We start from the raw sequence: 14893 nt of genomic DNA, 5'->3' as shown, positions 1-14893 counted from the left end.
TTTTGTTTGTTGCATCTTCTCTATGTAGTTTAAGTAACCACTTTATTAAGCTTTCTGCTCTGTTACATAGTTTTTCCCTGTGTCTTTATTCTTACCTTTACAGTTTTTCCAACCTTACTCAGAAATACTTAGAAATTCCAATTTATTTAATGGGCAACAGGTATTTCTTTAGACTCAAACAATAGTATGGTGGTTTCCAGAGGGAAGAGGATGGGGGTACTAAAGGGTAAAGAAGGACAAATATATGGTGACAGACAATGATTTGACTGGGTATTGGGCACCCACAGATTATGTGTCAAAGAAATATACACTTACAATCTATTTGATCTTATTAACCAATTTCACCCTAATAAATTTAATTTAAAAAAGAAGAATTTGTTCTCCAATGACATACATTATTGTACGTAATTTGTTCTTATTTTATAGATTGAATAATCCTAAGTGGTACTATGAATGTGGAAAAACTCCACTTGGCTACTGAATCCACTTATCTAATTTCATTCCAGGAATATCTAAAGCTACTGATTTCATGTTTGTTTCCCTCATTGTTTGTAATTCATATCTGAACAGCTTTTCCTGATAATATAGACTTTATCATTCTTTCCTTTAAGCCTATTGGGAGTTATGCTATAGGCTAGAAATGCTTGGGCACTGGCCTGGCCCTGCTACTTGTTATGCAGACCAGAGTTATGGCTGGACTGGCCCTTGTGGTCCTTATAATAATTGCTACAACCATCAGGAAACTATGAACATACAAAGTCATTACTCTCACCACTCTCAGAGGACCACACAAGACGGTCTTGGGGAGAAAGTGAGAGAGAATGGACTAGAGCTCTGCCTTTATTGGGGTCCAAGGGCAGGATGATAGGGTTTTGCAGATTAGTCCTTTCTTTAGAATTTAAAACACAAGAGCAGGAATTAGAGCAGGGAAGAAAAGTGGGAACACTCATGATGTAGTTATTCAGGCTACTAAGGGTTTTTAAAAAGGGAAACTTCATTGGTATGGGCAACCTGGATGCTTTTCAAGTAGCTGTGTCATACAATTGGCAATATGTTTATTCAACATCGTTATCTTTGAAGTAATGCCTCATAAATCAAAAGCATAATATCAGTCACTTACACTCTATACCTGCTACTATGTTTTTACCTTCTGGTTTTATTGCCTAATTCAGGTCAGGGTCCAGAATACCTACAGTAATTATGGCAAAAATAAATTATCAAATATATATCTCCCACTGGAGTGTAAATGGAAAGGCAAATTTGAATAAATAGGTTAACATGATACTACATTAGTATCAGAGATTATCTTAAAAAAGAGGAAGCAAAATTTTTGGTCACTCACTTTGTTATTATGCAAGATATTTCTTTTTCATGCTGCACAGCTACACATTGAAGTATCAACGATCAGTGGCCATTTGTAAAGGGATTTATACATTGGGATGAGTGATTGGTTAGTGTATTTTATGTCTTAATGAATCATTTCCTGGTTTTGCTTGAAAATTCCAGTGCTGTCTACAATTATGAGTTCTTTATAGCTCTAAACAAGTTTTTCTCCTTTTCTAAATTTTGTCATAGCTACAATAGGGATGTTGAATGAACAATATTAAGATGATCTATTATATGTCTTCCTAATGCTAGAAGCCTTTTCTCATGACCAGAGGATGTCTTACAAGAGAGTTTGAATTCCTGCTCAGTCATGTGATTCAGGGTCACCAATTTTTATGCCAAACATGCATATCCTTTCAGCTTGTTCCGTTTCCCTGAAACAAAACCTCAGTATAGTCACCTGTTCATACAGTTACCTGCAATATATTTGAGTAAGAGTATAATCATGAATGCTATCTCCAAATATCAGGTATATGCCCAAAATCAAAAGAATTATATTACTACAGTTGCCCTCAGTGCTCTTTGCCTGGATTATTGCATCAGTTAGCTATTGCTACATAACAAGCATTCTAAATCAAATGTTTTTTTATAATGCCTTTATTATTCAATGTGATTATATGATGGGAGTTGTTCTGATCTCTGTTCAGATACTCTTGAGCCTACATCAGCTGAGTGTCTCTACACTGTGTTTCTATAGCTCAACCTTGATGTTGCATGAGGCTGTGCTGCACCCCTGTCTTGAACCAATTTTGACCAATTTAATCTCTAGTTTAGAATAAAAAGGAGTTTATATAAATTGCCTATATTTAATTATACTGTTTTATACCCATACTAGAGGCCCGGTGCATGAAATTCGTGCACAGGGGTGTGTGTCCCTCAGCCCAGCCTGCACCCTCTCCAATCTGGGGCAATCCAGGACTGCTGGCTCCCAACTGCTCACCTGCCTGCCTTCCTGATTGCCCTTAACTGCTTCTGCCTGCCAGCCTGATAACTCCCTAACCACTCCCCTGCCAGCCTGATTGATGCCTAACTGCTCCCCTGCCAGCCTGTTTGTCCCTAACTGCCCTCCCCTACAGGCCTGGTCCCCCCAACTGCTCTCCCCTGCAGGCCTGGGTCCCCCCCAACTGCCCTTCCCTGCAGGCCCGGTTGCCCCCAACTTCCCTCCTCTGCCGGCCTGGTCACACTAACTGCCCTCCCCTGCAGGCTTGATTGCCCCCAACTGCCCTCCCTTGCAGACCTGGTCCCTCCCAACTGCCCTCCCCTGCTGGCCTAATCGCCCACAACTGCCCTCCCCTGCAGGACTGATCCCTCCCAACTGTCCTATCCTGCTGGCCATCTTGAGGTGGCCATCTTGTGTCCACATGGGAGCAGCCATTTTTGACCACATGGGGGCAGCCATCTCATGTGTTGGAGTGATGGTCAATTTTCATATTATTCTTTTATTAGATAGGATTAGATAGGATAGAGGCCTGGTGCATGGGTGGGGACTGGCTGGTTTGCCCTGAAGGGTGTCCCGGATCAGGGTGTGGGTTCCCTTGGGGCGTGGGAGGGCCTGGGCGAGGGGCCTGTGGTGGTTTGCAGGCTGGCCACGCACCCCGGTGACGCAAGAGGAGGCCCTGGTATCTGGGATTTATTTATCTTCTATAATTGAAACTTTGTAGCCTTAAGCGGAGGCCAAGGTAGGCCAGGGCTGCAGAAACTTGGCTTCCTCCATCTCTGGGGGCAACTCAAGCCTCCTGCTCTCTCCAGCTCCATGGCTGCTGCCATTTTTGTTGGGATTTATTTATCTTCTATAATTGAAACTTTGTAGCCTTGAGTGGAAGCCTGGGCCAGCCAGGGTGTGCGGAAAGCTTGGGTTTCTCCATTGCCGGGGAAACCCAAGCCTCCTGCTCGCTCTGTGGCCACAGCCATCTTGGTTGGGGTTAATTTGCATACTTGCTCCTGATTGGCTGGTGGGCATGGCTTGTGGGTGTAACTGAGTGATGGTTAATTTGCATATTACTCTTTTATTAGATAGGATATGACAGTGCTTTCTAACCAGTTTGAAGATGTATCTTCAACCCCAGATAAAATGTGACTCACCTACTGTGCTCTAGATCCTATCTTGAGACATAAGATTTTTAAAAATTATAATTTATTAGAGTATAATGGCATACAATAAAATGCACAAACTTAAAATACAATATTTGCTGATTTAAAGGAGCCATGCAAAATTTAAGAATGCATACTGCCTGGGTCCGTGTATATATAATTTCAGCAAAGTACACAACAGCTTTAATTGCTTTTTTATTGTAATTGTAAAAAATGGAATCAGAAGCTTATTATTTGATGTTCAACAGCCTTTATATAAAAGAACAAAATACAGAATATATAACAGCTTGTGGAATAAGTGAATATACTATTACTAGAATTACATACAAATAAAATTTTGGTTCAAAAGACCTGAAACTACCCACACTGGACTCTGACACAAAGCCACAAGTCTGGTGGTCAGAGAGTGGTTCTCAAACCAGGACCAACATCATCACCATCTCCTGGGAGATTATTTGATTTTCAGAATCTCTGGGCCCACCCGGATCTGCAAAGGAACTAGAATCCTGAGTGACTCATATGCATGTTGAAGTTTTAGAAGTGCAGGTCTAAACTAGGTTTTCTCATTTTTTCATGTTGAGAATTGAGGCAGGATAACTATTTGTGTTGGGTATTATAGGGGTTTAGCAGCCTCCCTCCAAATATTGCCAAATACCCCCAGGGGCAAAATCATATCAGTTTGAGAATCACTGGCCTAGAGTTTGAAATCTGAAAGCAACATGACAGATTCCAATTGAGGCCCATCCCTTACTCAGCTTGTAACTCTGAGCAGATCACTAATCCCCTTCTAGCCCCATTTCTGCAAAGGGGAATAGAGTTCATAATAGTACTATTTTATAGGATGAACTTTTCAAAAAGTTAAATCACATGATGCGTATAGGACACTAAGCATAAGAATATCTAAGCGTAACTTTCAAATAATATATATAATAATAAGGAACTTAATGACAGCTCTTAAATTGTGAAATAAGTTTTGATAAGTGTGTCAGCAAGCCAAAGGAACACATCTCTCCCATTGTTGGAGAGGAGGATAGCAACTCTCTGGAGACATCAGGGCTGTGTCCCCACCACAGATCAGTGTTTAAGGATCAAAGGAACCTGCTCTTGATGGGTTTCTTAGTCTCAGACATTGGGGAAAATGTTAACTCAAGGTTGTAATAAGGTGGTAGGAAGTCAGACTTCTGAAAAGCAGAAAGGTTCAGGACAAGAAAAACTAAAAACTAAATTTACTTGACTTCTAACCTGGTCTCTTGGGATCAGAGAATTATTAGGAAAAAGAATTCCTTTCTGTTTATTCCAGAGGCCCAGAGGGAAATAATGTACTTAGAAGTTGGAATAACCCAAGATAAACGTGCCTGATGAGCAGGTATAGAGAGAGCTGTAAATCTCTCCCCTGTGCAGTCCTCAGTTTGTACAATGCTGGGAGACAGGATATGGCTGTTGCTTTTGATTCCTAAGCTGGTTCAGGAACTGATGCTTCACTCCTTCCTGCTGTCTCGTGTGGGAACTGAGCTTCAGTCTCATCATCAACCATCCAGGGAGCAATTCAGACTTCCACACGGAGACCTTCCTCTCAGAGACCCATCCAGGTGAACCTGGGAGGCTGGTAGGTACATCAGGAAAAGGTCAGAGAGGATGGAACCTGAAAATTTTTACCTGAGTCACTGTGTCTAATCAGCCTAGCTCAGAGACAAGAAAGTATTGTGTCTATATTCTTGGTTAAGTAATTAATGTGTAATTAATTTAGTTAATACATTAAGAAAGATGTGCATGTTTGAATCTGTACTACAAGGACAATAGTTGACAATTAAGTGACGAGTGTGGGTATATAGTGAATGACACTGTAGAATGAGTGAGATTCATAAAGTGAACACATATCTGAGGAGTTTTGCTCTTTGGGGAGCAGGAAATAGAGCATTAGGTGTGGAGCACAGTGCAGTGAAGTGAGAGTGTTTGTATTAAATTTCTAAGATGGGGTGTGTTGGAGCATGTTTTGTATTTATTGAAAAGACCCTGACCAGTGCAGGGAGATGGTACCTTACAACAGCAGTTCTTGAGTTGTACATTGCAGTGTCTTCTCTACTGCTGGGTATTCACATGATGAAAATTATTTAGTAAGTCAAAGAGAAATAGTAAATATTAAATTGAAAGACAAACTTGCCATATGGTAAATGTTCATATACATTGGAATCTAATTCTGGAATCATTAAATGAATAACAACTGAGCATCTGCCACGTTGGTGGCAAAAGGTGGGCCAGAACATTCTAGGAAGATTTTATATTATACTAGAGGCCGGGTGCATGAAATTTGTGCACAGTATGGTCCTTAGGCCTGGCCTGCAATCAAAGCCATCTTCCCTGGCTGCCAGCAGCCGGCCCCAGCCCCTGCTGCCACCCAAACCTGGTTCCCTGTTCACCATTGGGCAATGGGAGCCTGCCGGCTGGGGGGAGGGACTGAAAGGTGGGCCATTCTCGCCCACTCACTGGCCCTGCCCCCATTGCAGGTCTCCTTCTGTGTGCAGAGTGACTGGGGGTTCAGGGGCTTTGGCCTGGTGCCACCTGTGTCCCTTGCCACCCACCCTGGTTCCCCGTTTGCCATCGGGTGTTTGGAACCTGAAGGTTTCAGTGCACCTCATAGTGGCTGGTCAAGAGGTTGTTCTGGTCATTCTGCTGTTAGGGTCAATTTGCATATTACCCTTTTATTATATAGGATTCTTTTATATCTAACACTTTACAATTTAATTATAATCCATATTGATATTACTAAATTATTGCTACTTTACATCTTATTTCAATTAATATTTTATTCTTCATTCAATTTTGTTTATTATGGGGGTATTGTTTTTAGGGTTTCAAAATGTATATATTTAGTTCACAAAAAGACATCTTCCCTCCCAACACCCTGCCAAGTCTTCATTTTCATGACCACATCCTATTTGGTGGCTTCTTTTATGGCCCAAATTGTATCATGTTTCTTGCTGGAGTCCAGGCAATTGAAAATAAACAGACTCACATCTGGAGAAAATAACAGACCAACAATGGCACACACAATGTATTCAATGGGAAAAGAAAATTTTTGTTACAGAAGTTCTTTAACAGAGGGAACATCTCAGGAGTGCACCTCACTGGTGGCAAAAGCAGCATATCTTTCTGCCTTGAGTTCAGAAACCAGCTGGACTATCTCTGGGTGACTGAATTTTCCTGCTGTGGAATCATAGAAGTCCTGCACTCTCCCAGGTTTGTTCTCAAGGTCTTCGTATTCAGATGCCTGAAGAATCATCTCACATTGGTCCAGCTGCTTCACAAATTTGGCCTCTGCACTAGATTGGGTCTCATACTCTTCCCAGAGTTCATAGAGCTCCTTTCCAAGATCCTTTGAGAGAAGCTGGGTTAGCTGCTTCATAGCTTCCTCTTCTCACCCATGTTTTTCTTCTTTGGGGATGTTATCTGCTGTTGCTATGTCCCCAACAATGCATTCTGCCATATTGTGAACCAGGGCTATAAATACACATCTGTCTTTGTTCAGATGATCATCTTTGGTCACCAGAGCCATAATTGCCATCCAGTACATGTGATCAGATACACTCTCTGGCATCTGGACATTTCTGTACACCCAGTTCGTTCTTGGGACTCTCTTGAGCTGCCTCACCAGCTGCAGCAACTGCAGAAGTTTCAGGGTCTCGTGGCCCCAGATGGCCACAGAGGAGGCCGAAGCCATGCAGCCACAGATCAGAAGGGTTGGAGTGACACTATGGTTGTTTTGAAGCTACTCTTTTTAACCTGATTTATTATCCCTTCAATCTTTCCATGTTGTCACTGTTCACATTCTTAGTTTTGTTTCTATGTAAGTGCATATCTATGCACATACCTCTGTGGGAATTCCAAACATGAGCAAAGCAGGTGACGTCCCTGCTTTTTTTTTTTTTAATATATTTTATTGATTTTTTACAGAGAGGAAGGGAGAGGGATAGAGAGCTAGAAACATCGATGAGAAAGAAACATCGACCAGCTGCTTCCTGCACACCCCCTACCGGGGATGTGCCCGCAACCAAGGTACATGTCCTTGACCGGAATCGAACCTGGAACCGATGCTCTATCCACTGAGCCAAACCGGTTTTGGCACGTCCCTGATCTTTTGGATCATCCTAATATATAAAAAGCCAGAGGCTGTCAAGACCGAAACAACTGGATGGAAGACCAAACAGCAGACTGTGTGGGTGACAAGGCTGGCAGGGGGGTTAGTGAGGGACGACCAAACGACTAAACAGCAGGCTGCATGGGGCGACCAGGCTGGCAGAGGAGGCAGTTGGGGGCAACCAGGACAGCAGGGGGGGGGCAGTAAGAGGCAACCAGGCTGGCAGAGGGGGGCAGTAGGAGGCGACCAGGCCGGCGGTGGGGGGGCAGTTAGGGGTGACCAGGCTGGCTGCGGGGGCAGTTGGGGGCGACCAGGCCAGAAGGCGGGGCAGTTGGGGGTAACCAGGTCAAAAGGGGGGGGGCAATTAGGGGTGATCAGGCCAGTAGGCAGAGGCAGTTAGGAGGTGATCAGGCTGGCAGGAGGGCAGTTGGGGCAATCAGGCAGGCAGGCAGGTGAGCAGTTAGGAGCCAGTGGTCCCGGATTATGAGAGGGATGTTCGACTGACAGTTTAGGCCTGATGCCTGGGATCAGATATACCCTAAGAGTGCAGGCTGGGCTGAGGGGATTTCCCCCACCCCCTGCCATGCACAAATTTTGTGCACTGGGCCTCTAGAACAATATAACAGTGAGGACAGAGAACAATGAAATAAATTTGTCTTTAAAATAATGTCCTCAGGAAGAATCATATGGAGAAAGCTATTCAGTACAAATAGATAGAACTGTCATGGTGTGGCAGGATTTATAAAGCATGGTCTGGGGCATTTTGCATATTGGATGAAGACTAGGACCAGGACCAGAGTGTTCCAGCTGGGTGAGTCACAAAAGAGAGCAAAACGCAAAGCCCAAGAAATAATAGAAAAGACGCCACATCAGACAAGGAAGAAGGGGGCTAACCTCACCCCCTATCAGAATATGTAAAAATGAACTGGTCAAATAATTATGAAATGATACATAAAATACAAGCCTTCTACTACTTGATATTAAAAATGCCCAACTTCTGTTTCACTTTATATTTTCTTCTGTGAAGTGTTGTTTTATTCCTTTGCTTTCCTTGTACAATATGTAAAGTGACACCATAAAGATATCACCTCTTTTGTCTTTTAGACATGTTTATTTTGGTTCTCTTGTTATTTTGCTGGGCATCAGGGGAATGTGTTTAGGGTTCAAATGCTGCCAGAACCAATGAAGATTTTTCTTCCTCACACCTGAGGTTATTAAATAATTTTAACTCCTCATTTTATTTAATTCCCCCTTTTCACTCTCTATTTATGAAACAGATTTTTATACAATTACAACTATTATTTTATTTTTTTATTCTTTATCACAATGTAGTTAGCATACAATATTATATTAACTTCATGTGATTGGACATTTATATCTTTACAATGTGGTCTAGTAACCATAATAAGTCTAGTAACCATATGTCACCATGCAAAGTTATTAAGGTATCATTTACCATATTCCCCATTCTATACAGTATATATCCATGTCTTATTTATTTTACAACTGTAAATTTGGGGGATCATAGGAGGTCCACATAATACCCAGAAATAAATTGAGGAGACAAAAATGCCCCAAACGAAATCCCCAGAGAAATAATTATATGAAATAAAAGCAACCAAAATCCCAGAGGCAGAGTTTAAAAACAATGGTTTTAAGCATGCTTAAGGATGTAAGAGGAAGAATGGATGATCTCAGTGAGAACTTAAAAAAAAAAAGATAGCAAGATTTTAAAAGTACATAGAAACTATGAAGAAGAAACAGGCCAAAAAAAAAATGCAATATTTACAATGAAGAATACATTAGAAGGAATCAATAGCAGGTTAGATAAAGCAGAGGGTTAAATCAGGGATTCAGAGGACAGGATGAGGGAACCAAGATGACAGTGTAGGAAAATGCCTGTACTCTCATGGACCACAGTCACATAAATCCCAGACTAGCTGACATTGGATGATTGATTACCAGAAGTGCTAAAACATCTCTTGTAACACCAGCTCCAACCAGTCAGAATATACCCATGAGCTGATCACCTATTGAAGACCTCTTCCGCCAATTTCACCCTTTAAAACCAACTGCCAGTAATGGAACCAGGAGTTCAGGTTTTGAGCATGAACTTTTCCATTCTTCTTGCACAGTGCTACCAATAAAGTGAATCTAATATCTCCACTACAAATCTCATGTTCAGTGTGTGACTCACCTGGTGCCTGGTGGACAAACTCTTTCTTCAGTTATAAAGGTAAATGTGGTTTTGACTTTGAAGTCATTGTGTGTTAATATAGAAAATGTTATTCATTACTAAAATTAAGGTCAACCATTCTACTTTATTATTTTGTTTCCCAGTTTTCATTTATTTAATTTTATTGTTTACAGTATTACAGATGTCCCCCAATTTTCACCCCCTCTATCTTCCCCCCTCTTCCCAGCCCCTGTCCTACCCCAGGCCTTCACCACACTATTGTCTGTGTCAACTGGTTTTGCAAATCCTATATAATAAAAGCCTAATATGCTAAGTGTCCGGTTGTCCAGTCGGCTGTTCAACCAATCAAAGTGTAATATACTAATGATATGCTAAGGCCTTTCAACTGCACAGTATGACGTGCACTGACCACCAGGGGGCAGATGCTCCAACTGGTAGGTTAGCTTGCTGCTGGGGTCTGGCCAATTGGGATTGAACGAGATGGGCCAGACACACCCTGGAGCCCTCCTGTGGTTCCTCCCTAGCCCTGAGTGGGGTCCTTTGGCCTGGCCTGTGCCCCTCGCAATCTGGGACCCCTCAGGGGATGTTAAAGAGCCTGTTTTGGCCTGACGGCGGAATGACTAATCGCTATGATGCACACTGACCACCAGGGGGCAGACACTCAATGCAGGAGCTGCCCCCTGCTTGTCCAGTAGCTCCCACAACAGGGGTGTGGCTCCACTGAATGACCCATCCCTGCAGCCCAACAGCCCAACAGCAGCCACTCATTCCCTCAGTATACCTGCAGGTCCAATTTCCCGAGAACAGGCCAGGCACCGATGGACCAACACTGAGGCACCGGCAAGATCCCAACAATGCAGCCAGCCTCCTGGAAGTTGGCCTCAGGCACCGAGGCCACTTCCCCTCCCTAGATGCTCCACAAGGAAGAAACAATATAAAAGCGGCCGCCAGGTGGCTCTCGACAACCAGCACAAATGTCAGTGGGATGGATCCAGATCCTAGGCCAGCAAGGGAGTCCCACCACCTGCCTGGAGGGCCGATCACATCCCTCCCCCCCAACCTCCCTTGGCACGGGTGTCAGACTCAGGGCTCCCAATCAGGACTGACTGGGAATGAACCCTCGGCTGGCACAGTGGGGCTGGGATGAGTGCAAGCAGCAGGCAGGAATGGCAGGTGTCGTTGGACTGCCAGTTTTGGCTCAATCCCCACAGGCCATGCTGAGGGACCCCACCCAAGCACGAATTCGTGCACCGGGCCTCTAGTCTATAATAATAAAAGCATAATATACTAATTAGACCAGACGTCCTTCCAAACGACCATCCAGACGAAGCTGGGGCTGCGAGGGAAGTCCAGGTCCCGGGTGCCAGAGGGAAGCCGGTGTTGGCAGCCGGAGAAAGGAAGGCCTACTCTTGCACGAATTGCATGAATTGGATCTCTAGTATGTATATAAGTTCTTTGGTTAATCTCTTCCCATCTCCCTCTGTCCCCTCTGAGACATGTCAGTCTGTTCCATGCTTCCATGCCTATAGACCTATTTTGTTCATTAGTTTATTATGTTCATTAGATTCTATTTGTAAGTGATACCATGTGATATTTGTCTTTCTCTAACTTAAATGCAAGTTGTGAAACCATAGAAATTCTAGAAGGAAACATTAGTTTATTGGATTCCATTTGTGAGATCATATAATATTTGCCTTTCTCAAATATTAAATCTCAGACATCTCATGTAGCTGAATTTTCACTGATACATCTCCTAGGGCAAGAGAAATAAAGGAAAACATAAACAAATTGGACTATGAAACACTAAAAAGCTTTTGCATAGCAAAAGAAACCATCACCAAAATGAAAAGAGAAACCATTCTGTGGGACAACATATTTGTCAATGAATCATCTGATAAGGGGTTAATTTCTAAAACATATAAAGAATCATACAGCTCAAGAAAAGGAAGACAAATAACCCACTTAACTATTCTACTTTAAATCTTTGTATCTAAATTTCTACATTATTTTAGTTTCATATTAATTTAACAACTTTCATTCTTTTAATTTCTATTGTCAACAAATTTCTTTAAATTTTCGTTCATTAAAGGTAAGGATATTAGTGTCTCTGTGCTGTGCCTGTGTGTTTGTGTGTATTTGAAAGAAAATCAGGTACAAATGTACCTACATGTGTATGTACAATGTACATATACTCCCTCTTTATGAAAGAGTTCTTAAACACACCAAATATTTCAAAACATTTTATTTATTACTACTAATATCCACTTGGATTAGGTTTATTATCCCACATCACCATCAGAAATAGAAAAACAGAGAACCAGGATAATTACATTTAAAAAAATATTTATTGTTGAAAGTATTACATAAGTCCTTTCCCCCCCATTAACCTCTTCCAGGCTGCTCCTGTTTTCTCCACCTACCGGGCCCTCATCACCCCATTGTCTGTTTCCATGGGTGATGCATATATGCATACAAATTCATTGGCTAATCTCTTCACACCCACCCTTCCTGACCTTCCCTCTGAGGTTCAACAGTTTGTTCATGCTTCTACGACTCTGGGTCTATTTTTGATCATCAGGTTATTTGGTTCATTAGATTCCACATATGAGTGAGATAATGTGATATTTATCTTTCTCTGACTGGCTTATTTCGCTCAGCATAATACTCTCCAGATCTATCCATGCTATTGCAAAAGGTAAAGGTTCTTTCTTTTTTATTGCTACGTAATATTCCATTGTGTAAATGTACCATGGGTTTTTCTATCCACTCATCTGCTGATGGGTACTTGGGCTGTTTCTAAGTCTTAGCTATTGCAAATTGTGCCACTATAAACATAGGGGTACACATATTCTTTCTGATGAGTGTTTCATTTTTCTTAGGATATATTCCTAGAAGAGGGATGACTGGGCCAAATGGGAGTTCTATTTTTAATTTTTTGAGGAAACTCCATACTGTTTTCCACTGTGGCTGACCAGTCTGCATTCCCACCAGCAGTATACTATGGTTCCCTTTTCTCCACAACCTCGCCAACACTTGCCATTGGTTGACTTGTTGATGATAGCCATTCTGATAGGTGTGAGGAGAAAATAAACAAATGGGACTACATGAAAATAAAAAGCTTCTGCATGGCAAAAGAAACAATCATCAAAATATCAAAATAACAAGAGAGTCCTCTACATAGGAGTACATATTTGTCTACGATACATCTGATAAAGGATTAATTTCCCAAATATATAGGGAATTCATACAACCTAACAAAAAGAAGACAAACATCCAATTAAAAAATGGGCAAAGGACCTAAATGGACACTTCTCCAAAGTGGATATACAGAAATCCAAGAGACATATGAAAAAATGCTCACAGTCACTAACCATCAGAGTGATGAAAATCAAAATGACAATTAGATATCACCTCACCAATTTTTTATAATTATATAACAAAGCAATTAAAGCTTATGTGCCATTTCTTGAATAAAATATAAATGAATCTCTACCATCTGTACTCTTAATTTTTGCATAAATCCTTTAATTCAGCAAATTTTGCATGTTAAACATGTTCAGTTTATGTTATTATATTCCAATAAATTATTTAAAAAATCTGTTACACTTAATTAAAAAGTTCAGAAAAGATGCAGCATACAAAATCAACATATAAATATCTGTTGAGTTTAAATAATAAACTGCCAGAAGAGAAATTAAGAACACAATTCCATTTCTAATTGCATCAAAAAGAATGATATACCTGGAAATAAACTATAAAATATTGCTAAAATATATTGATAAAGGCACAAATAAATGGAAAGATATTCTGAGTTTAAGGATTGGAAGAATTAATGTTATTAATTTTCACATTACTATTAAAGAGAAAACCACAGGCTCAAAGTGGCATCACTCGAACTAAAAGCCTATAATGCCAAATCTAAATTTCATGCTAGACTTAATGGAAGTTTCAACATCTCTCAGAAGCTTAATTTTAGACAACCAGTCTTGAATTTTCTGGTCAAACACCAGTAAGTTAATCTGTCATATGGACCCTGCACATCCCCCACAGAATGAAGAGGGAATCTGTATGATAGAAATCCTTCCCCTTCTCTTCCCCCAAAGAAAACATGTTATGGCCCCCAAATAATCCTTTTTTTTCCTGTTGTTAATAGCTCTTTGTCCGTCCATCCTTCTTATAAAAATGTTCTATTTTGTACATCCCCTCAGAGCTCCATTTTAGTTGCCAGATAGGCTGCTGCCTGATTCATGAATCACTTAATAAAGCCAGTTTAGGTCTTCAAATTTACATGGTGGAATTTTGTTTTTTAACATACTCTAAGTTACCATTTGCAACAGCATGGATGGAACTGGAGAGCATTATGCTAAGTGAAATAGCAGGTTAAAGATAAATATTACATGATCTCATTCATTACTGAAATATAATGAACAACATAAACTGATGAACAAAAACAGATCCAGAGACAGAAACATTAATCAGACCATCAAACCTCAGAGGGAAGGTAGGGGAGGGTGGGGGTAAGGGGGAGAAATCAACCAAAGGACTTGTATGCATGCATATAAGCCTAACCAATGGACACAGACAACAGGGAGGCGAGGGCATGGGGAGATAAGGACATATATGTAATGCCTTAATCAATACAGAAATTTAAAAAAATACCCTAAGTCCTAAACAAATGTAATTCAATCTCTTTGGAAATTTCAATGTCATTTTTTTCCACAAAAATAGAACAAACATAAAATTTGTGTGAAACTGCATAAGACCCTGATTAACCAAAGCAATTCTGAGAAAACAAAACAAAGCTAGAGGCAACCCATTTCCTGATTTCAAACCATATTATAAAGCTACTAGGAGCACAGTGCACAAAATTTGTGCACTGGGGTGGGGTGTCTCTCAGCCAAGCCTGCCCCCTCTCACAGACTGGGAACCCTCTGGGATGTCCTACTGATGGCATAGGCCCGCTCCCCATGGAGGGAAGCCACAGTCTGGCTTCCCTCTGTGGGAGGTGACCGGGCTGATCAGGGGAAGGCGCCAGCCCCTTCAACCAACTGCTGCAGCCACTGCCAGTCACTGCAGCCACCAAG

At 41.4% G+C, this 14893-nt stretch overlaps 1 pseudogene across 1 annotated transcript; it reads right to left on the bottom strand.

Annotated features, from left to right (window-relative positions):
- Window positions 1-6586: 6586 nt before the first annotated feature.
- LOC307100487 (5'-deoxynucleotidase HDDC2-like) lies at window positions 6587-7195 on the bottom strand (annotated as a pseudogene). The gene has a single exon. The product of its transcript is annotated as a 5'-deoxynucleotidase HDDC2-like (transcript).
- Between the last annotated feature and the right edge of the window lie 7698 nt (window positions 7196-14893).

The sequence above is a fragment of the Cnephaeus nilssonii genome (genome assembly GCF_951640355.1).
Source record: "Cnephaeus nilssonii genome assembly, chromosome: 5".
Classification (NCBI taxonomy): domain Eukaryota; kingdom Metazoa; phylum Chordata; class Mammalia; order Chiroptera; family Vespertilionidae; genus Cnephaeus; species Cnephaeus nilssonii.
This window is presented reverse-complemented; position numbering and strand designations above follow the sequence as displayed.